This window comes from Schistocerca serialis, chromosome 12 (genome assembly GCF_023864345.2).
Source record: "Schistocerca serialis cubense isolate TAMUIC-IGC-003099 chromosome 12, iqSchSeri2.2, whole genome shotgun sequence".
NCBI classification, from domain to species: domain Eukaryota; kingdom Metazoa; phylum Arthropoda; class Insecta; order Orthoptera; family Acrididae; genus Schistocerca; species Schistocerca serialis.
In genome coordinates this window covers 64,750,495-64,772,719 of record NC_064649.1, presented here as the reverse complement: position 1 = coordinate 64,772,719, position 22,225 = coordinate 64,750,495, and the positions used below count along the sequence as shown (strand labels likewise).

At 46.0% G+C, this 22,225-nt stretch overlaps 1 protein-coding gene and 1 non-coding gene across 3 annotated transcripts in view; one reads left to right on the top strand and one right to left on the bottom strand.

Moving 5' to 3' along the window:
- LOC126428066 (homeotic protein ultrabithorax-like) overlaps window positions 1-22,225 on the bottom strand; it is a 1,222,647-nt gene that overhangs the window by 1,053,000 nt on the left and 147,422 nt on the right. The window lies entirely within an intron of this gene.
- Trnas-cga (transfer RNA serine (anticodon CGA)) lies at window positions 4,692-4,766 on the top strand. Its single transcript has one exon. It is a non-coding gene; the product is annotated as a tRNA-Ser (tRNA).

Here is a 22,225-nt window from a genome sequence, read left to right as displayed (position 1 = left end):
ACTCTTTTGTAAATATTGACCATACTGAGGACGTCATTGACAGTGAAAGCAACTATATGTAAAGTTATTGTAATGTAAATCTGTGTTTGTACTACTGCTTTTCTGAGTGGTTTCGAAGTGAAACCCTTGCAGCAGTATATATTTTTGATATAAACTTTATTAAATTTGAGGCACATTTTTGGTTGTTATTTAGGACTGTAACTTGTTTCAGGCATTGTTAGTTGATGGGGGTTTCAAGACAAGGGGAAAATGCGTATTTGCTTTCAAACATATCACATAAACTGGTGGGTCGTTGAAAACTGTTAGTCCCACTAGTTCCAAAGTGACACCATCTCCTTAAAGCAATTGATTGTTTACTTTTTGTCAATTTATTTTTGTATTCGTTGCTTATTATGATAATTTAGGTTAATTTGTAAAATATTAAAAAAAAATTTTTCATGTTGTTAGGACTCAAAAGGGTTAAAAGCACAAACTATAACTAGTGGCAAAAGAGTAATAATGCGCCACAAAAATAAGGGTAAATAGGGTGAACATTGTGAAGGAAAAAGTTCGAAATATAGAAACGAGTTTGTGTGTCGGAAAAGAATTGGTAATGTGACCTCCAGTCCAGTTGAGAGGAAATGTAGATGCCAACGAACTGTAATTAGTTATTTACATAAAAAAACGTGACATCAACTGCTTGATGATCTAAAAATAAAAAATATCAAAGCAAAACTGTATTGTTCTCGACCCCACTCAAGATGAATTAGAATTTGAAAAGGCGAAACGCGTCTGGGAGAAATTGCTACAAGAAAAAGTAATTTTTATTTACACAACAAATATTTCTGTGCTTGCTGCTAAGGATGGTCACGCAAACAAACTTGTTACATATCAATGTGTTGGTTTTTTGTTTTTTTTTCTTTTTTCGAACAGTCTTCCCACAAACATGTTACGACTTTACAACATGATGTTTTCTGCACAATCGAGCACAACGCCTTTCAATATAGAGTAACTATTTTGCGTCCACGCGTCCATATTTGTAACACGTGACCTGCTGCCTGGGTTAAATAAACATTAATGGGTTGTTCTTGTCTTATGTACTTTCAAGTACTAACCAACCTAAAAATATAAAACTTGTAATGGCTATAATTATTAGTTTGCAAGTGATGTAAAAACTAATACAGTGTTGTTCAGTACACCATCCTCAGTTATCAACAGAAAGATCTCTACTTACACCTGTTACATCCCATATAATGCGTGATGGATTCCACTTTGAGTTAGTTCAACACAGCTCCATCCGTTTTGTGATCCGATTTGCTGTAACCAGCAGTTCGTCTCACAGACTGTTAGTCGTTTCACATCTTTTGGCCTTATCACCCAGGCTTAGCACATGTCTTGCTAAGGTCTAGAATAAGGCGTATTCTGGTGTGCTTTTGGACTGGGTAGGGCTTCTTACATCATGAATGACTCCGATGTTTTTGTACCCCTGGTCGCTAGCCCAAATATATGATTGTGTTCACTCTTTCCAGAATTTTGTTTTTCGAACATATCTTACTTTGTACCGCACTTTACTGCCGTGGACCCTGCATGTCAGCAGGGGACTGTTGAACTTGTGACATTACAGCCTTTATCACTGTGATTTTTAACATGTAAAAGTTTTTTTTCTGTATTCGCGTCAGTATGTGCGAACTTTTAACATATACCAATGAATGTTGTAACCAGATATCTTTGCCGCGCTCCTGAAAAGCGCAGAATATCACGATAGCTATAAACTGTTATACGCTGCTATCGATCAGTAAAAAAAAAACGATGCACTTATGTTTAAAAATAACAATTGCCAATTTTTACTTCTGCAGGGAGCCGCGCCGCTCTCTAGCTGTTCTGTGAATGTGTTGCGAGTCGGACGCAAAAGTATTGTGCTCCATACTGATATAATCATTTTATTGTAACTTTAAGAGTTTAAGTGATTAAAAATATATGTAGCCACAAACAAGCGAGAATGTATATCGTGAAAATTCGCTCCACCGCCACAATGGGTGACCATGTTAAGGTAAGTTTCCGTTTCATAATATAATACTTGAAGCCTTGAAGTTTATTTAATTTCAAAGAAAATCTCTCAACCTTATTTTCATTAACTATACTTGTGATAATCTTTCCTGTTTAAAAGATTTATGCAGCTTATGATCCAGCGTGTGTTCTGTCGGAACAGGAGGCTGTCGTGACGACATCGTTATAGTATTTATTCCAAGTTCTTTCAGTTCCGTTTATATGTTCGTACAAATCCAATTAGTTGGTCCCTTAGGTTTCTTTCATGTAACTTCTGTCTGTTTTCTCCGCGCGATCTTCCTCCGAAAAAAAAATTTCTGTTCATTTTTTACTAATTTTCGATATCGCGAATGAGAAAAGACAGCCGCCTCCTGCTCCGAACGGAACACCACGACTTTTCTAACGTCGGAGAGTACCGCACGAATTTTCCGCTAAAAGGTAATAGAATTTCTTAAAGCTGGATCAATTACACATGTTGCTGCTGTTCTCCGACAAATCTGGTGTGATTAATAGTAATTTATTCTGTCACGACAAAAAGAACCAATTTTATTTTTACCAAAGTAACAAAGCTTTCAATTAAATTACTAAAAAATCATACCAGAAACTGGTGGAGGCTCTGTAATGGTGTAGGGCGAGTGCAGTTGGAGTGATATGGGACCCTGACACGTCTACATACGACTCTGACACGTACATAAGCATTCTGATCAGCTGCATCCATTCACGACCATTGTGCATTCCGACGGACTTGGGCAATTCCAGCAGGACGATGCGACTCCCCACACGTCCTGAATTGCTACAGAGTGGCTCCAGGAACACTTGTCTGAGTTTAAACACTTGCGCTGCCCACTAAACTCCGCAGAGATGAACATTATTGAGCATATCTGGGATGCCTTGCACCGTGCTGTTCGTAAGAGATCTCCATCCCTTGGTACTCTTCCGGATTTATGGAGGGCCCTGCAGCATTCATGGCGTCAATTCAGACATTCAAATGGTTCAAATGGCTCTAAGCACTGTGGGACTTAACATCTGAGGTCATCAGTCCCCTAGACTTAGAACTACTTAAACCTAACTAACCTAAGGACATCACACACATCCATGCCCGAGGCAGGATTCGAACCTGCGACTGCAGCAGCAGCGCGGTTCCGGACTGAAGCGCCTAGAACCGCTCGGTCACAGCGGCCGGCAATTCAGACATTAGTCGAGTCCATACCACGTCGTGTTGCGGCACTTCAGCCTGATCGCGGGGGTCCCACACGATTTTACGCAGGTGTACCAGTTTCTTTAGCTCTTCAGCGTACATTACAGTGGATCCAAAAATGATGTCGTTAACGACTGTTCTCATACGTTTCAGTACTGCGTGAAGCAAAGTTACTAATGGAGGAAGGGTTAGAACGTGGCAGCGATTTGCTGACGGCCCGAGCGGTGGTGTATAGCGTTGGAGAGAGGAAGGGGAGGAGGGTAGTGTAGTGGGGGGAGAACGGCAGTGTTTTGTTGCGGGGTCTGGTGGGGGCAGGGTAGACGTTCATCATCTCCAGATGCGGAGGAAGTCCGCTGCCGTGGTACCTTCTGCAGCAGCTGAGCCGCAAAGGCCTGAAGAACGTCCGGGGATCATGACGCACAACACAGCTTCCGCTCAACCTCGAAACAGATACGCACAGTGGGGCACAGCGAACAACGCCGAACACCAAAATTTTTCTGAGCCTTGCAGTCCTACGCAGGTGTCCTAAATGAGCGATGAAACTCACGCCTGTGTCGTTTCATTACGCTCGTCTGTAACGCACAATGATTACTAAATATTCCTATGTAACCACAGCAGAGAATAAATTTGCAAACTGCAAAAATTATTCACTATCGCGGTGTGCTACAGTAAAATAGGTAGACGAATTTAACACCCAACGTCGTTTCAATTGTGTGCTGCCTCTTTCCTGTCTCTTAAAAGCCGGCCGGTGTGGTCGAGTGGTTCTAGGCGCTTCAGTTTGGAACCGCGCGACCGCTATGGTCCCAGGATCGAATCCTGTCCTGGGCATGGATGTGTGTGATGTCCTTACGTTAGTTAGGTTTAAGTAGTTCTAAGTTCTAGGGGACTGATGACCTCAGATGTTAAGTCCCATAGTGCTCAGAGCCATTTGAACGTTTTTTCTTTTTACTCTTAAAGAAGAAATAGTACTTCCGCTTACAGAGAGAAAACAGAGTTTCTTAAGGGGCTATTCTCGATCCATCTCAGTTAACAAAATCGTTCCATTACGTGACTTGGGATACAAAAACTAACCTGAAGTTAGGAAAGTCATAAATGAGATACCATATCTATAGATGGACAGCAAGTTAGGTGGAAGAATTTAATACGCGGTATCATTTGAAATGTGTGTTTCATTTTCCTGATTCGTAAGTAAATAAATAAATAAAAATAACAAAAAAGTAAAAAAGTCTTCCAGGTGCAGAGAGAAATTACACTGCAAACAGAACGAAAATTGAGTTCCTTGAGGAGCTATGCTAGGTCCGTTTCTCTTAGCAATATTACTTACTGCAAAATCATGTACAAATCAACTTATTTCCAGAATGAGATTTTCACTCTGCACCGGAGGTTTTCAGAAGAGCTTCTGTGAAGTTTGGAAGGTACGAGGCGAGGTACTGGCAGAAGTAAAGCTGTGAGGATGGGGCGTGAGTCGTGCTTGGGTAGCTCAGTTGGTAGAGCACTTGCCCGCGAAAGGCAAAGGTCCCGAGTTCGAGTCTCGGTCCGGCATACAGTTTCAATCTGCCAGTAACTTTCAAGTCAACTTATTCTTACCGAACTGGTTTTAGATCTAAAAGCATATCGAAATGTAAATAACTTCAGACCACTGATGATGCTTTACCTCAATAAAGCGAAACGCGTCTGGTCAATAAAAAGTCACGCATTTTTCTAGTTGCAACGAGAGAACAAAAATACCCTCAAGAATTATGAAGCGACTACGGACACTATAGCCACACGAATGAAGAAATTAATGGATTGCTCGGGACGAATAGCACACACACCGATTAGTATATCGGTGGGCAGTCGTTGGTCTCGAAAACTCGCAGAGCCTTGCTCGTCTTAACCGGAAGACCACCCGAACAGAAGACGGCCATTTGATTCTGGCATCCGAAGAACGCTACAGCCGGAAGATTAGGAGCCACTAATTAGGTGAAGCGAAGGCTCTGACTCAGCGTGGGAACGCAGGTAATGAGTCACAGTAGACAGTGCGGTCACAGGTAGTTCACAGTGTCACTTCGGTATATCGCTGAAATGCCGAAACCTTTATGCCACGCCCATTATGTTGTTACGATCAGCTGTGTCCGTCTTAGGCAGCTGACTTTGTGAGCGGAAGTCACGTGTACATTGCAAGGCACGCAGTAGACTCCGTTTCATAGGCTAAATTTTATCATCGCTGGTATTAGTCATTCCGTGGATACGTCTTATGCCATCGCGAAAGCAGCGCTATGTCCCAACCACGACATTACTTCGGTAAACACAGGACTAAAGCTTGACCGAACTTTCAACAACTGATATACTGATTTCGTAGGCCTCCGCGGACTGTCGTGACGATGAAAATTTTTCCGGTTGGTGTACCGAGTCAAGAGTACAAAATACTTTAAGTGTAAAGCGTTTCAGCCAGATTACAAATGACCTCCTCAGGGCAAGACTTGCCCTGAGCAAAGCCGTTGTAATACGGCCGAAACAGGAAGACAGGACGACTCAGAAGACTATCTTCATATATCCGTAATTAAAACGGACGACTTGGGACGTCAGCTGGTATAATATATGTTAAAAAATGGCGTAGTTCCTCCAGCTGTATTAAGGTGTTGGTTTTATTGGCAACTAGTTTCGATGTTGTTACACCGTCATCTTCAGGCCCCTACTTGTTGACAATAACCGTATGTGCGTAACACTTTAAATTGTGAGCTAGGCGTGCCGGCCGGGGTGGTTGAGCGGTTCTAGGCGCTACAGTCTGGAACCGCGTGACTGCTACGGTCGCAGGTTCGAATCCTGCCTCGGGCATGGATGTGTGTGATGTCCTTAGGTTAGTTAGGCTTAAGTAGTTCCAAGTTCTAGGGGACTGATGACCTCAGCTGTTACGTCTCGTAGTGATCAGAGCCATTTGAACCATTTGAGATACGCGTGTTCCATGCGGGAGGCAGGTAGTAACTGGAGTTCCTACCTGCCTTCCGCATGGAACACACCTATCTCACCACTGACTACTAGTGTTAGACACATAAGGTTACTGTCAACAAGTATGGGCCTGAAGATGATGGTGATGTAACAACATCGAAACTAGTTGCCAATAAAACCAACACCTTAATACAGCTGGAGGAATTACGTCATTGTTTAACACACAGGAGACAGGATCGAAGGCGAAATACAGAAATACGTTCAGAATTAGAGAAAATTTTTCTATGTGGAAGTTTACAGACGCAAATAAGAATTTGGAAAGACCATGTCAGGTGGATGATGTGTTATATATATCTAAAACGCAAACTATCAGGACGAAAAAGTGTTGTAAGACCCGAAGACCTCCGAGCTGCAACAGAAACACAAAATTTACATAGAACAGTGCGTATATAAAGTGCTAGTTTCAAAGCAGAAAAAAGAAAAGCATTTCGTCGAACACGTGTCCCTTGTCTCGTTTCACTTTCTCCACCCAAACGAATCCCTCTGCCGAGATTTTTCTTCTTAGTTGGTAAGTATTGTGGTAGCTCGGAATCGTTCAGTTACGCACCGAAGTGTAAAAAATGTCCACCCTTCCGCAGAGCCTAATCAGCAGCACCGAACGACATCGCTCTTTAATATCATTACGCGGGTATTTTCTTTCTTATTCTTCTTTTTGTTGCCGTAATGTATGTGAAGTCTTTCTAAAATGACATCGCACAAGCACACAGCTATACTACACTGAAAAACACGTTGTAAACTGGCGGTAAGCCGAGCGGCGAATATTAAATCGGAGACTCTTAAACACATTAGCGGCACGACGCTAAGGCCAATTTCGCAGAGTTAGGACCGCCATACGTCATACGGCGGCGGCAGTTACAGGCGACACTCGCCGCCGCGGAGGGGAAACTGGTTTCTGATGGAAGCGTCGCGCAGTTTGCGTTGCGAAAGTCGCCTCGGTAGCTGTCGGCGCGTGAGCTATTGCCGCTAATAAAGTCCTGAAGGTGTCGCCGCCGATAAATGCCGAAACGCCGAGAGGTCCGGTCGCGCCGGCGGGTGAGGTCGTGGAGGCAAGGGGAATAACCGACACTGTTGGAAAAATTTGTATCATTCGTGTTGGTGGTACCTCCTTGTCGCAAGCGCTTACCATGGTAAAAGACTTGCAGTACGGTATCCGGGCTTGTCTACTGTTAGCATTTCGGATGAAATAAGACTCACCCGTAATTTACGTAACGATTGAGACGTTTACCTCTTTGGGAGGCAAGTCCTTTCTCATACAGATCATAAGACCTCCGATGTAGACAGTCACCGTTACGAAAGATTTCTCGACGTTACAATCTGATATCAAAGAATGTCTCTCACCCAAATGGGCGAGTAACCTGGGTTAGGCATTCAGTATCTTCTATCCTGCTACATGCCTAAGAGAAGTTCATTTCCGCATTCTTGGACTTCAGGATGTTGTGGGAAGAGTAAAAGTTCTAAACTGGAAACGACGACGACATGTCACACGAGAAAATGACAGGAAATGGAGGAAGGCAGTACTGGAGTGGAGTCCCAGAGCAAGACGAACATCACAAGGCAGACCACGCCCTTGCTGGGATAGGCTTCAAGAGGCAGAGGACAGAACAACAAGAGACAAAGAGCACAGTGATTGAAGCTGTATTTGTTAACTTAACATCAAGATGCTACATCTTGTGAAGTTTGACTTAGTTATAGTGTTCGAGCCTGAACCTTAGATACAGGTTATAATGGGTGTAGCTGCAGATATTTCTGTTGGTGACTGAGGACGGTGTACTGAACAACATTACATCACTATTTACGTAATTTGCAGACTAATAATTATGGCTATTACAAGTAGTATGTTTTTAGGTTGGGGAGTACTCCACGTCTGTGTGGCATAAGCAAGCCAATTATATCTGTCTTCCGCCGGGCAGCAGGTCGGTTACTGAAGTCAGAACCTGTAGACGCAAAACGGTTAGTTATACTGTCAGGCCATGCAGAAAACATGTAGTCGTAAAGTTCGCGCACACCGTTGGTGGTTTTCTCTCTGCATCGAACAGTCTTCCCACAAACACGTCACAAACTTAACGAACTTTGCGTGACCGTAACTGCCCTATTAACTTGACTATGCCTGTCAGTACAGACTAACCTTTCTCCGTCAACACGTCCACATTTCAACACCTGACCTTCCGCGCAGAGGAAAGTAAGCATTAATAACTTGCTCTAGACACACTTACTTGGAGATACTAACCAACCTAAAAACACACTACTCCTAAAAGCTGTAATTATTAGTCTGCAATTATTAGCCGCACTCGTTTGACCTCTTCTGTCCATGTCCGTTCCCAATCCATTACGTATGGAAACATTTCTACACGTCTTCCTCGCACTCATAGCGCCAGATTTGCATCTACCCGGCCAAAATCGGGACTAATTTTTTTTCCAGAGCAAATAGTGTCCACATTAACGCCTTAGAATATCTACCAAATTTCGTTACCGTACAATAATTTCAGCCTACAGTGGACTGATGCGAGTAACTATATTTATAACCATCTGGTAGACGGGCTGTCAAAACGTATCGGTAAAATCGGACTCCGTAGACCCGGTATCGATAGCAACCACTAAGAGGACCTTGCTTTCACTCTGCAGTTGTTCCCCATTGTGATTGTGGGATATCTATTCACCTTATTTGTACTGCTAGGAAAGTCGAAATAAACTACAACAGCTACAACAATTTAATTTCATGAAACTGAGGCAGTACCAATACTGTTGTGTGGAAGCGGGAGCTGGATGAATAAAAAGAAAGATTACGGAAAAATACGAGTGGCAGAGGTGAAATTGTTGAGGAGAGCGAAGAACAGTAAAATAAGAGAGCGGATAGTATACATGATGAAAACTCCTGCAGTTCTGTGCATTTGGAGTATCTAAACATGGATGATACGACGACAGTGTCCTCTTAAAATCAGTAATTAGCACTGATGCTGCTCGTAGTGAGCCATGAGTTGCGAATAACGTAAAAGATCGAAATCGCGATCGTGGTGAATAGATGCTTTTAATAACAATCCAGTCGCAAAACTTTGCAGAACTATGGGTGTAAGTAATAAAAGAAATAACTGAACTGAATGTAGCTACATGTTAATAATCGAATACAGAGATAGGGGTAACATTTGACGAGAGTTGAAAAGCTACTCATTAAAATGTTGAAAAAAAAAATTAAATGTGTGTGAAATCTTATGGGACTTAACTGCTAAGGCCATCAGTCCCTAAGCTTACACACTAAACCTAAATTATCCTAAGGACAAACACACACACCCATGCCCGAGGGAGGACTCGAACCTCCGTCGGGACTAGCCGCACAGTCCATGACTCCAGCGCCTCAGACCGCTCGGATAATCCCGCGGTAAAATGCTGAACTGCAACCCGAAGAGAGGTGAAGATTTACATCAGCCTAGGAAACTGTGGACAAAAACTTCATGAGCACGAAATAGGTAGAATCGAAGTATCTGTATGTAAGACGATGACGACTAGGAAACTCGCCAAAACACAACTGCATAGCACTGAGAAAAAAATAAAATTCACCCGTGGGTCACCGAGTCGTCATATAAAATAATTCAACGTTTCGGCCACATCTGAAGTTGTCGATCATCAGCATCGAGTTCAGATAATGGTAAATTCCAAGTTTTTCCGCCACTATTACGGTATGTTACTGTCAAAATGGCGATGGGTAGATCCATACTCATCAGAATTATATTGAGACAGAGTCCAGCGGAGGAAAACGGTTCTCGTGCAACTGGATCGCTTAAACACAAGTGTCCTCCGAGAGCTACAGCTGACCTGCTGCTGCTCTTGGGAGAGGTTAGCCGACAGCTGTTGCAGAAATAACTGGAAACTCCGTTGTGGGATGGCTGATGGCAAGTGGGGGTGGGGAGGAAGGTGGTGGAAGTGGGGGGGGGGGGGGGGGGGAGGGCGCAGGAGGGGGCAACACAGCACTTCATTAGAGGCGGCCGCGGGATATTTACGAGCAGCGGAAAAATCGCGGATTTATGGCGGCCGGGCAGGCTGTCTTGAAGCGTGATGTACGACGGCGCTGGCATTACCGCACAACCTCCGGGGAGCGGCAAGGCAAGGAAGGGTGCCTCCGGCGAGGGCAGAACCGGAGTGGGCGCTGGCGCACTTTGTAGGGCTCTCCGGTGCACCGAGGCAGCGGTCAGTGCGTAGCGGGCGGTGCACCGTCCCACGGTAAGCGACGCGCGGCGCTGCAGGGAGACAACACAAGGAAGTGTCCTCGCGCTGACGTCATAGGAGTAAGGCGCAGTTTGTAAGATGGGCTGTGCTGCATTGTAGGTGCGACAGGCTGCGAGTGAGTAACACAAGGGAGGACCAGGTGGTTATAATTTAAGGGCAGCTACTCTCGTATGTCCAGTGTGGGCAGAAGTGACAGCGAAACTTGGTAGATATGATAATGTGCTAATGGGGAACTGATAAATGCTGAAAACACAGTAAATAAATTAAAGAATGAAGTTCCAGTTTTAGCTACCAGGTGCAAATCTGGTGCTGTGAATGTAATAACGACTCATAAAAATGTTTCCATATGTAATGTGTTAGGAAGGGGAAGTGGGCAGAAAACGTCAAGCAAGTGAGAAAGACATAATGTTGATTTCATTACTAACTATCGCTTGTACAATTTCTTTAGTATGAGCACCGGAGGAGTCGAAGAGATGCTGCTTCGTGAAACGGTGTGATCAACAATTGCTGGCAGCCTTCCAGTGGAATCTGAGCAACGTGTTCCTGTATACTTGCCTTCGTATCAGGCAGAGACTGAACCTATCCCTGGTACACGCGTTCTTTTAGATAGCCGCAAGAGTCATCACAAGGATTCGGATCAGGTGATCTTTCAGGCATTTGGATAACCTGCAAGTAAAACATTCCCGGAAAGTTGCTTTACACAGATCCTTCACTGGGTGGGCGACATGAGGTGTTGTCCCATCTTGCAAAAAAACACAGATGCGTTCTTTGAAAGCAGGCATCACATTCTGTACGAAGAGGGTTTGATAAGAGGCAGGCGTCATGGAACAGCTGACAAACCCTCTAGGTATATCTCCTTCAATCAAGAACGAACCGACAATAAAGTTGCTTGTAAATCCCTACCATATAGTCATATACGGCAAGCGCAGTGGGTCTTCGTGCACAAAAGGCGGCCTAACTCGGCAGTTCTGAATATTCACTGCACCCTTTAATGTTAAATGTGCTGCTTCACACCATAGGATATTGCCCGACCACACGTCATAAACTTCGATCCGTGCCAGAAACCGAGAGGCAAACTCAAGCCACTCAGGTCGTTGCTGCGGATCATGAGATTTCAGCTGCTAGACCGTCTGGATCTTGCACGGTTACCTGTGTAAAGTAGACAATAAAACTTACCGTAGAGCATGGGATGGACAATTCTCGTGACACTGCACGAGCACTTGGACCGGGATAGGACGTCTTCCTATTCCAGGTGCCACACCAAGCTCATCCGAGTATTACAATTTCACCATTATCTTCTTTAAGCAACTTAATGACGACTCCCCTCTCCTCAGACCTTTCATTCGGCAACACTCTCCCAATGCAGCACCGTAATTGCCGCCATTCACGTAAAACAGTTTCACTAACAACGTACCGTCTCTCTTCTCGACAGCAGTGTTGTTCTCTCACGACAACGGCTTGTCAAATGACAGCGTGGACGTCATACGATCATAGAAACAGTGATGATGATGATGATGATTGGTTTGTGAGGCGCTCAACTGCGCGGTTATCAGCGCCCGTACAAATTCCTTTGCTCAGTCCACTCTCGGCACTTTCATGAATAATGATGAAATGATGAGGACAACACAGTCATATACAAACAGTGTACAGCGCCAGATTTGCTCCTGGTGGCTAAAATTGGAACAAATTTTTTTCGAGCGTAAATCGATTCCCGTAAACGAATTAGCATATCTACCAAGTTTGGGTGTCATACGATAGCTTCAGCCCACATTGAATCTCCGCAAGTAGCTGCAATTTAATTGTAACCACCTAGTGTTAGGAGATTGGTCCTTGGGCGTAGCTATTGGGAGGCGAGGGCTACAACAGGTGGGGTGTCCTGCTCCCTGCCACTTCTAGAAAGAAAAAAAAAATGGGTCTTCGGAAATGGAATTCGCTTTGACGCATGAGGGATGCACTATTTTGTTTTCCTGACATAGCGTAGAGTGCAAGGGGAAAGGTGGGGTACCAAATAGCAGTGCCAGCCAGGAGTGAGCCATGGTGAGATATTTTCTTCTTACGGTCGCGAACCCCTGAACGGAGCCAGCGAACTGCAGCAGACGTGGCTCGTGAAGCGGAAGGAGGAGCAGCGACTGCCTAACTGGACACTGCAGCGTCGAACTGCGGAACCGGAGGAAGGTACGCGCTGGTGTAAGTGTTTTCCGAGAAAAGTGACCGGCCGGGTGGAGTGCGAAGCCGTTGCGGCGGCCGTGTAGCCGAGGCGATGACAAAAAAGAAAAGCGCCCGACTCGCTCGGTCGTAGCGGACTGGCGTGGCTCAGGTCGGGATACCGGAGTGGTCCGAATACTCGCGGGGCAAGGCAGGGGCTCGAAGCGGAATTTACGCGCGCTCTGCGTGTGCGTGCGTGCGTGCGTGTGTGTGGAGGTGCGCTTCCGGCACGTAGCCTCGGCTGGCCACTTAATTAGCGAGGCGCGTAAATCACGGGATCAGCCGTCGGGCGCTCATTAGGCCCGCCTCGCCAACCGCGAGCTGTGCGAGGCTGTAACGCCGGCCGACGCAACTCTTCGCGGGCGGCGAGGATTTGTGCCGCGGCGCCAACCTACATCTCAGCTGAAGCCGTCCTCACACGGGACGAGGCGGCTAACGTTGACGCGCACGCGCTCGGGACGGACCGCGCCATCGGCACACGCGACGAGCTACAATAACGTGATCTGCGCTGTCAGCGCCCTCCGGTGGCAGTTGTCGGCTTTATTTGGCTCGCAAAGCACGCCGTTTGTTTACGAAATCGATCGCGCGTAATATAGCACGTTAAATCTGTAAGCGATTGTCGAACAAGAGCCGAGAAAATCGGCGGAGAAGATTCTGGACTCGTCGATGCCGTGAACAGCGATCTGCTGATAGAATAACACTGCATAATGCTGTACAACGATCTTAGGTACATTCTAATTCGAGTTATTCGTTAACACAGTTGAATTTCCATCCCACTTTCTGTTTCAAATAGAATATAGTTAAGGTATAGTGTCTAAAGTCAGTTTCCGCGTACATAGTTACCATATTCTCGATGTTACATTGACCACCAATACCCCGAAATATTTTGCCGACACGGAACCAGCAAATTTTTTAATATTTCATGGAGCGATTATTAACGAATCTGTCAACAGCTGCAGTACATATGCTTGGCAACTAGCCTGGCCTACAGAGGAAAAAAAAAATGAAACAGTTCATAGTGGTCAGTCAACAGTGAATACAAAAGCGGAAATACAATTAACAGTTCAAATGTAACAACAATTAGTTATTGGACTGAAACATCTCTGCAGAGAAAGTGCCTGGCCTTAATAATAAACATCAAAATGGCAAGGCAATACTTGCTTTATTTAACGTTCGCGGTGGGAGTGTCGCAATCCACACGTGCTTCTTCAAATGGCTTCAAGTACTATGGTACTTAACATCTGAGGTCATCAGTCTCCTAGACTTATAATTACTTAAAAGTAACTAACCTAAGGACATCACACCCATCCACGTTCGAGGCGGGATTCGAACCTGCGACCGTAGCAGCAGCGCGGTTGTGGACTGAAGCTCCTAGAACCCCTCGGCGTGCAACTGTCCACATATCACTAAGTTCCATGGCTTCTTCTTTTCTGTTCAAAATAATTCACATTTTTATAGATTTCAATGACTTCTCTATATAACAATGGCTAACAGTTCGTCTCTGTAGATAAAATTTTGATTTCTGAGAACGTCATGTCCTGATTTTTCTGTTTTCCCTAGCTGACCAAGACTTTTATCTTTCACCTTTCCCACAGCATTTCTGTCTCCTCCCAACGTCCGACCCGCCAGTTAGCAACAAGACTCAACGGAACAAAGAGCACCTCTGAGGATGTCCAGCGCAGCTCTCGCCGCAACGTTAGTGCCGGAAGTGTTTCATGCACCATCGCCATAGAACACTGGAGATTCACCAGCAACTACGACATATTATTTTCTATGCCCATGACGTTGTGGCATCTACATCGTCTTTCACACGCCTCAGATGCGATCAACATAAAAGTCACAAAGCGACCTACAGCTAAACAATACGTGGGGACAGGCCATCGTTAAGCTGAAGTGGGCGTGACGACGGGTGAGCGTTGAAATCGTTACCACGTACGGCGCAGGAATGAGCACCAGTGACGTCACAGAAGGCTGCAACAACCACACGAGTCACCTCTTGACAACGAGCGAGGAGTACTCGGCCGAAAGCTTGTGGATTTTAAACAAATTGACGGGGTTGGAAAGCGAGACAAGAAAATTATCGATGTACACTGCCGTGAAACCATGCATTGGCAGAAAAATATATTAATTCGAAGGCGTGCGTGTAGCACCCTTCACAGGCAGGTGTGGGATGACAAGCTCTGTAATGGAATGTGTGGTCCGCGAGAAAAACTTGCTGCTCCTGGGAGCGGGTTTCCCAGCGAGTCGGCGACAACCGGAAGCGACGGCCAGCCGCATCCAGCGGCGCCCGTTCCTCAGGATTAGCGGCGGCTGGAGTGATGTGGCGGCTTTCGCCAGGGCGGTGAAGAAGCACCCGCGAACGCAGCAAAGGTCGCCGGCGACCGGTTCCCGAAGACGCGCGACTCTGAGAGCACCGGCCGTAACACCTCCGCCAGCAGGGCTCGCTTCCCATTGGCTGCTGCCGAGCAATTGGTCTGCCGGCTCCACGGAGAGGACCGGAGCCGTCAGCCTGTGACACAGGCAGAGCTCGCACTACAGCTCAGTGAATCTATTGCCTTTCAAAATGTTCAAATGTGTGTGAAGTCTTATGGGACTTACCCGCTAAGGTCATCAGTCCCTAAGGACAAACACACACACCCATGCCCGAGGGAGGACTCGAACTTCCGCCGGGACCAGCCGCACAGTCCATGACTGCAGCGTCTTAGACCGTTCGGCTAATCCCGCGCGGCTATTGGCTTTCACTGAAGTTAAAAATCTTCTATTTTGTAGCTAGGCAACCAAAGCATATGTTAAGAAACTGTTACTGTAAAGAATATTCCAAAAATTTGCCAAAACAATGTTTAAAAAGTAAATTTTTTTTCCGAAACGAATGATAATTTTTAAGGCTGCATTAGCTGTATAGAGGTTTCTTTATTAGGCGACACAACCGGACATCATTATAGCTGTATCTTCAGGCGATAATCTAAACTCAATTAAAAAAATGTATGAAGATATAACTGTTCTCGAAAGAACAGATACCACTGATGACCGTGCAGCTTCTCTAGAATAAATGATAATTAATTGAAACCGCTGCCGACAGGTGTTGCTGACATACTTCGACGGGGATAGCAGAAAATGTGCGCCCTGACCGGGACTCGAACCCGTATGTAGACTGTGGGCAGTTGGGAATCTGGGTCTCACGGGAAGCGTGCAAGGGGTAAGTTCCTGCAGTCTCGCTATTCCTGTGTGTCCTCGGTGGCTCAGATGGATAGAGCGTCTGCCATGTAAACAGGAGATCGCAGGTTCGAGTCCCGGTCGGGGCACACATTTTCAGCTGTCCCCATCGAGGTATATCAACAACACCTGTCGGCATCTCAGAGTTTCAATTATTTATCATTTTCAAAAAATGAGTTTACAAAATGCTATTAATACATAGTCTATAATAGAGGGAAAACAGGAGCCGGTTTTTACTCACAACTTTAGGCTTCGTAAGGCTAGAGAGACGTACCATGTGCCAAGATTCAAGTTTGTTTATTACCAGTTATTCCCGATCTACAAGTGTTTCAAATGGTTCAAATGGCTCTAAGCACTATGGGACTTAACAACTGAGGTCATCAGTCCTCTAGACTTAGAACTACTTAAACCTAACCAACTTAAGGACATCACACACATCCATGCCCGAGGCAGGATTCGAACCTGCGACCGTAGCAGGGGCGCGGTTCCGGACTGAAGCGCCTAGAACCGCTCGGCCACAACGGGCGGCGCGTCATCAGTTACTAGTGACTCTTCTGTCTTGTATTATCGTGGTCCTCGAAACTTCTTTGTTCCTGAGATTTCGTCCAAAGATTCATTGGACACCTTCATAGGTAGTCTTGGTACCGCTTCATCCTTCCGATTCATGGATCGAAGAACGGCATAAATGGTACGTAAAAGGGCGTGGTAAATGTTTACACGTGATTAACAGAGATATATTTGTCAAACGTAATTATGCTTTGTCAAAGGCTTTTTGACACCTGAATTTCTATTCAATCATATACAAAAGTATATATGGAACATTCACTTATTCAGGTGCCTTGAACTCCGAACTATCGAGTCAACTGTACGACGTACTTTGCGAGAGGGACTGAGAGCCTGAAGATGGGAAGGTGTGTCGAAACGCCGTCCCCCCCTCCCCACCAACCTCAGTTGGAGCTGGGAAGCGCGGGGCTTGCGGCCCACCTGCGACCACAGCTCCAGCCGGCAAGACTACGCGGCGTGGCGGCCAGCAGTCGCTGCCGGAATCGATATTGCAGCCGCAAGTGTCTCCAGAGCGCGGCAACCCCGCCTCCAAGAGGACGGGAAGAGGGGCCTCCACCAGCCACCTCGTGCTGCAGCAGCCTGCACTCCAACAGGGGCGTCCCTCCTCCCGGCCGACAGTGCAAAATTTACTCCATGAGAAAAAAAATTTCATTCACCACATACGCTACTATTAACAACGAGATGTCAACGACGAAAATTGGGCGCTCAATCTACTGTTACTCCCTTTACGCATTTGCCTACCAGTGCCCTATACAGAAACTCAGCGCCAGGTGGTGTGATGGTTAAGACACTTTTGCGCATTTGCTTGCTAGTGTTCTACAAACAAACTCAGCGCCAGGTGGTGTATCGGTTGAGGCACTGGAATCTTACGGCTCCTCCCGGCATAGGTTCGAGTCCTCCCTCGGGCATGAGTGTGTGTGTTTGTCCTTAGGGTAATTTAGGTTAAGTAGTGTGTAAGCTTAGGGACTGATGACCTTAGCAGATAAATCCCATAAGATTTCGCGCAGATTTGAACATTTTGAACTGGAGTCTGCGGGCAACACGAAAAATCCAGCATTGCCATTTGGTCGATCCGAGGTTGCTTATTTGCTGGCTCACGCGACCGACGACAAGAACAGCTGAATGGTCTAGGAGAAAGTCGTAGGTTTTAAGAAACAATCTCTGCCACATGTATCCTCCGGTCGACACTTAAGCGACGCTAACTGACTTATATTTAAATCGTAGCTTAAATTTTATCCATCCGCAGTCGCAGTGTTTTTCTGGTGAAAGTATGCGTACAAGAAATTCACTCCCAAATATTTTTCTTTCGGTCATCATTAGAGGACTTTACGATCCTATCAGAGGATCCTTAATCCATATCAGGAAAGTAAGTCCAGCAAACATGGGCTCTAAAATGCATATATTTAGAGTTATTAGCACTTGTTCAAATCCCGCGTCTCGCCATCCGAATTTAGGTTTTCCGTGATTTCCCTAAATCGCTCCAGGCAAATGCCGGGATGGTTCCTTTGAAAGGGAACGGCCGACTTCCTTCCCCATCCTTCCCTAATCCGATTAGACCGATGACCTCACTGTTTGGCCTCTTCCCCGAAACAGCCCAACCCAACTCAACCCAACTTGCTCAAAAGAAAATATGCGTTTCACTGTGCCGAAGACGACCAAGTGCTAACTTATGCATTTTACTACCAATGTTTTCTGGACATGCGTTCCTCATTTTGGTGTAAGGAACCTGTCCGCAATGTTTGTAAAAGCATTTTTGAAACACACTGTATACACCTGCTCCACCAGCCGGAGTGCCCGAGCGGTTCTAGGCGCTACAGTCTATAACCGCGCAACCGCTACGGTCGCAGGTTCGAATCCTGCCTCGGGCTTGGATGTGTGTGATGTCCTTAGGTTAGTTAGGTTTAAGTAGTTCTAAGTTCTAGGGGACTGATGACCACAGTAGTTAAGTCCCCCCCCCCCCCCCCCCGTCTCTCTCTGTCTCTCCTTGCCATCCTCTGTGTGCGTGTGCGTGTGTGTGTGTGTGTGTGTGTGTGTGTGTGTGTGTGTGTGTGTGAGGACACAACGTCGCCCGGTGGACAACGCATCCTCACAGTGCCGCGACAAAACGCAGCGCTGACCAGAACCTAACTGGTGGACTGTCTCTCTCTGCATGACCTTGAGGTCAGCCGGGCACCCCCTGGAGTCGCGTCCGCTTCGTGAATAGTGCCCACCGGCCGCAGAATGAACGAACGCGCGCTGACCTGACAAAAGCACCCGCGGCCTTGGCTTAAAAAGCCACCGCCGCCGTCCTTGCTCCTTTTTGTCGGAGACCCGAGTCACGCGTTTTTACCTTTTTTTCGGTGTCGCTCCCGCGTCGTCCCGTTATCACCGCCGGATTCCTGCGCCGTGCGCTTCCGCCTCGCCGACACGACTCTCCCGAGCACGGCGTGACTGACTGACGTCTGTGTCTCTGTCGCCTCCGCTCGGAACCGCCTAGACGAAGAGTCACCGAACACGCAAAGTGCTGGCCAGTCTCTCACATTTCGGTTTCCGGCCGGACCACGGAGAAGACGGCGCTACAGGACTAGCTAGAGCTATAGTTCTAAACCTGAGGGTTATTATCCCCTGGGGGATAAAACGTAATTTTCTAGGGGGTGCAAACAAAAGGATTCAACTGTGTTTCGATCATGAAACCAAATTATTTGTAACATATGACACACTTGTGTGGGTTACTGCTAGTGACATAGTTTGTACCTTCCATCTGTGACAGTAAAATTGAGACATGTACGTCCCATATTCTTAAATATCTCATGAAAATGCCTCCTCCGAGTTGTCGGCAGTTTGCGCAGTAGATGAGGAATTGCTTCGTTATTCTCTTAGCAACAGTAAGCGAACTAACAGACAACGCAATACCAACTATGTAATGGGTACTATAGTGCTATAAGACCTACACTATTATTATTATTATTGTTATTATTAGAGGCAGTAGCCAGACACAAAGCAGGGGCAGCAAGTTCAGAAGTAATGAGTCCAGCAGTCAGGTGGTCTAAAAACATTACTCCTCAGTATAGTGTATACATTTTAATTCGGTAGATTTTAAATTTAAGTGCAGGAGATGGGCGAAGCAAGTGTCGCTAGGGAGAGGACTGGTGCAGAGGTACCTCGTTTTCTAGCAAATGTTGACCTCAATATCGAATTACCTTTCTTTTCTGAGAAATAGTTTTGAGTAACACCTGCAATGGTCTGAGAATTGCTTTATCATTCTATAGACAAAAATGATTGTTCGAAATAAGCCGTACCTACAGCCTCAATGACTCATTTGTTCGTGATTCAACAAATACTTACAAAAAATTAAATATTATTTATGATCCGTCATTTTAAAAGGGCAAAGGTTCATATAATTTCTTTTTTACTCTAAAACGAAGTTACGTGATAATCTTGGTTTGGGGAGGAAGCACTCAGAGGTAATGGTCTCAAAAAGGTTGGGAACCACTGCTCTATACTGTACGTAAATGTGGAAGTTCTAGCGTGGACTTCGTCTTTTGGAAATCGGTGATGAAAGATGCGGTTAAAATTCGGTTGGGGAACTGTTTACAATACCGCTCATTAACTTCAATGAACTTGATAACTGACATCTAATTTTCTGTGAGGTATTACATACTACTATGGCTGCGGTTGAGCAAGCAAGGGGACAGTACAACATTTCTAATCACGTCAGCCTCGTTTTACCGATCGATATGGCACGGTGGTCGGCATCTTTTAGGGATTTGGGCAAGATGAGGATCACACAACTAATCAAGAATTGTGGCAAAACTCTGCTAAAAGAAGAAATCCGTAGGAGAACACATCTCCTGAGGCAACAAGGAACAGCCAGCTTGGTACTGTTAGCAAGTGTGAGCCGTAGAAGTTGCAGAGGGAGACCAATGCTTCAGCAGGAGCCTACAGTTGAAGTAGTTATGTAGACATTACGAGTCTTGCACATCATATACGAGGTTGGAGAGCTGTGTCAGACCAGTCTTGAAGTGAAGACCACAACAACAACAAATTTAGACCCGTCCTACGTGGGACGGTTTCGATCTTATCTCAGCGAAGACTGAGGAACCGGCTGTCCACTGAGGGAGTTCAGGCTGTCCCGAAGCAATGGGTTGTTTGGGATTGGCGTACGTTGTGCGGAGCGCGGCCAGCTGGGGCAGCCAGATGCAGCTGGACATCGACCGGCCGCGGCGCCGCCGTCGGCGTCGTTTTTAACGTCGGCGCTGACGGGCGTCGCTTTTACTGCGCAGCGGCACGCACGTGGCGCGCGCAATCCGGCCACGTTGGACAAGGTCGCGGCCCGCGCGGGCACCCTGGCGCGTCTATAGACTGTACAGGCACTGTACTGGAATATAGGCTTTCTCGGCGAAATGAAATCTTCTCCGGTATCAGCCGAGTCGTGGCGTCGTGTTGTTGCAACGTTTCGACCCTTTTCCTACTCGCATCTTCAGGCAAGGACTGCGCTGGTTCTCCTACCCTTGTTGGTGCCCTGCTTTCTCGGCGAGCTTCATTGCTGAAATCTTCAAAGTTTATCCGCCGAGTCGTGACGTCGTGTTATCACAACGTTTCGAGTCGTTTCCTACACGTCATCTTCAGGTGAAGCGTGCGCTGGATCTCGTCTCCGTGCTGGTCTACTGTATGAGAATGGAAGCCTCCTCGGCGAAATTCGTTACCGAAATCTTATCTGGTTATCAACCGTCGGCGTCGTGTTGTAGCAACGTTTCGACGAGTTTTCGGCTCGTCCTCACAGTGTAGTAGCAGTAGTAGTAGCCTTATAATAGTCACTAGCGTGAGGTTTAGTGTGAACAGTGCGTCGCCCTATTGGAGAGGTATCGCCTTGTCTTGTCTTAAACTCAGAACCAGCTCACCAATCAATTACAGCTTAAGGCAGAAGCTGAACATCAACATGCTTGGGATAACACGAGACCATAACTGAACGCGACACTTAGCCTGAAGATGACCAGCAAGAAACTAGTCGAAACAATGCGACAACATGACCACACGACTCGGCTGATAGCCCGATAAGACTTCATCACAGACGTTCCTCCACAAAGTCTGCGTTCTCATGTACCCTCGACACAGTGGTTTATTTCATGCAGTCATCTGATTTCAGCAACATTCCATTTTTAATTGGTAACTGAAATACTCATAATATTACACAGTCACTCTGTGCGGGTGTACAGAATGTATTACGAATATGTGAGTAAGCACTTGAAAATGCAACAGTGCCGAAATCGGCTGGTCGGAAAATGCATGACTGTCATCATAAGGCAGTTGTGGATATGGACAAGAGCCAGAAAATCATCCTGATCTGAAGTAAAATCGTATGAACAAATACAAAAATTAATTGGATACCAAATTCAGCACAACAGCTTCATAAAAAAAAAAATCAACGAAAAATTTCAAGAGGACATCATCATAATACAGCCAGTGCTGAAAATGGAATTGTCTTTTCATAAATTTGTGGCTGTGATAGGCGAGCCGGCCGCTGTGACCGAGCGGTTCTTGGCGCTTCAGTCGGGAACCGCGATGCTGCTGCGGTCGCAGGTTCGAATCTTGCCTCAGGCATCCATGTGTGTGATGTCCTTAGGTTAGGTTAGGTGTAAGTAGTTGTAAGTCTAGGGGACTGATGACCTCAGATGTTAATTCCCATAGTGCTTAGAGCCATTTGAACCATTTTTGTGATAGGCGATATAGTAAATTTAATATCGTCGCCAGTTCTCCAAAACTTCTGTTCCAGAACAGAACAGTCAAGTGAATCACAAAAATACATAATTTTAACTATAATACTGAAATTGTCAC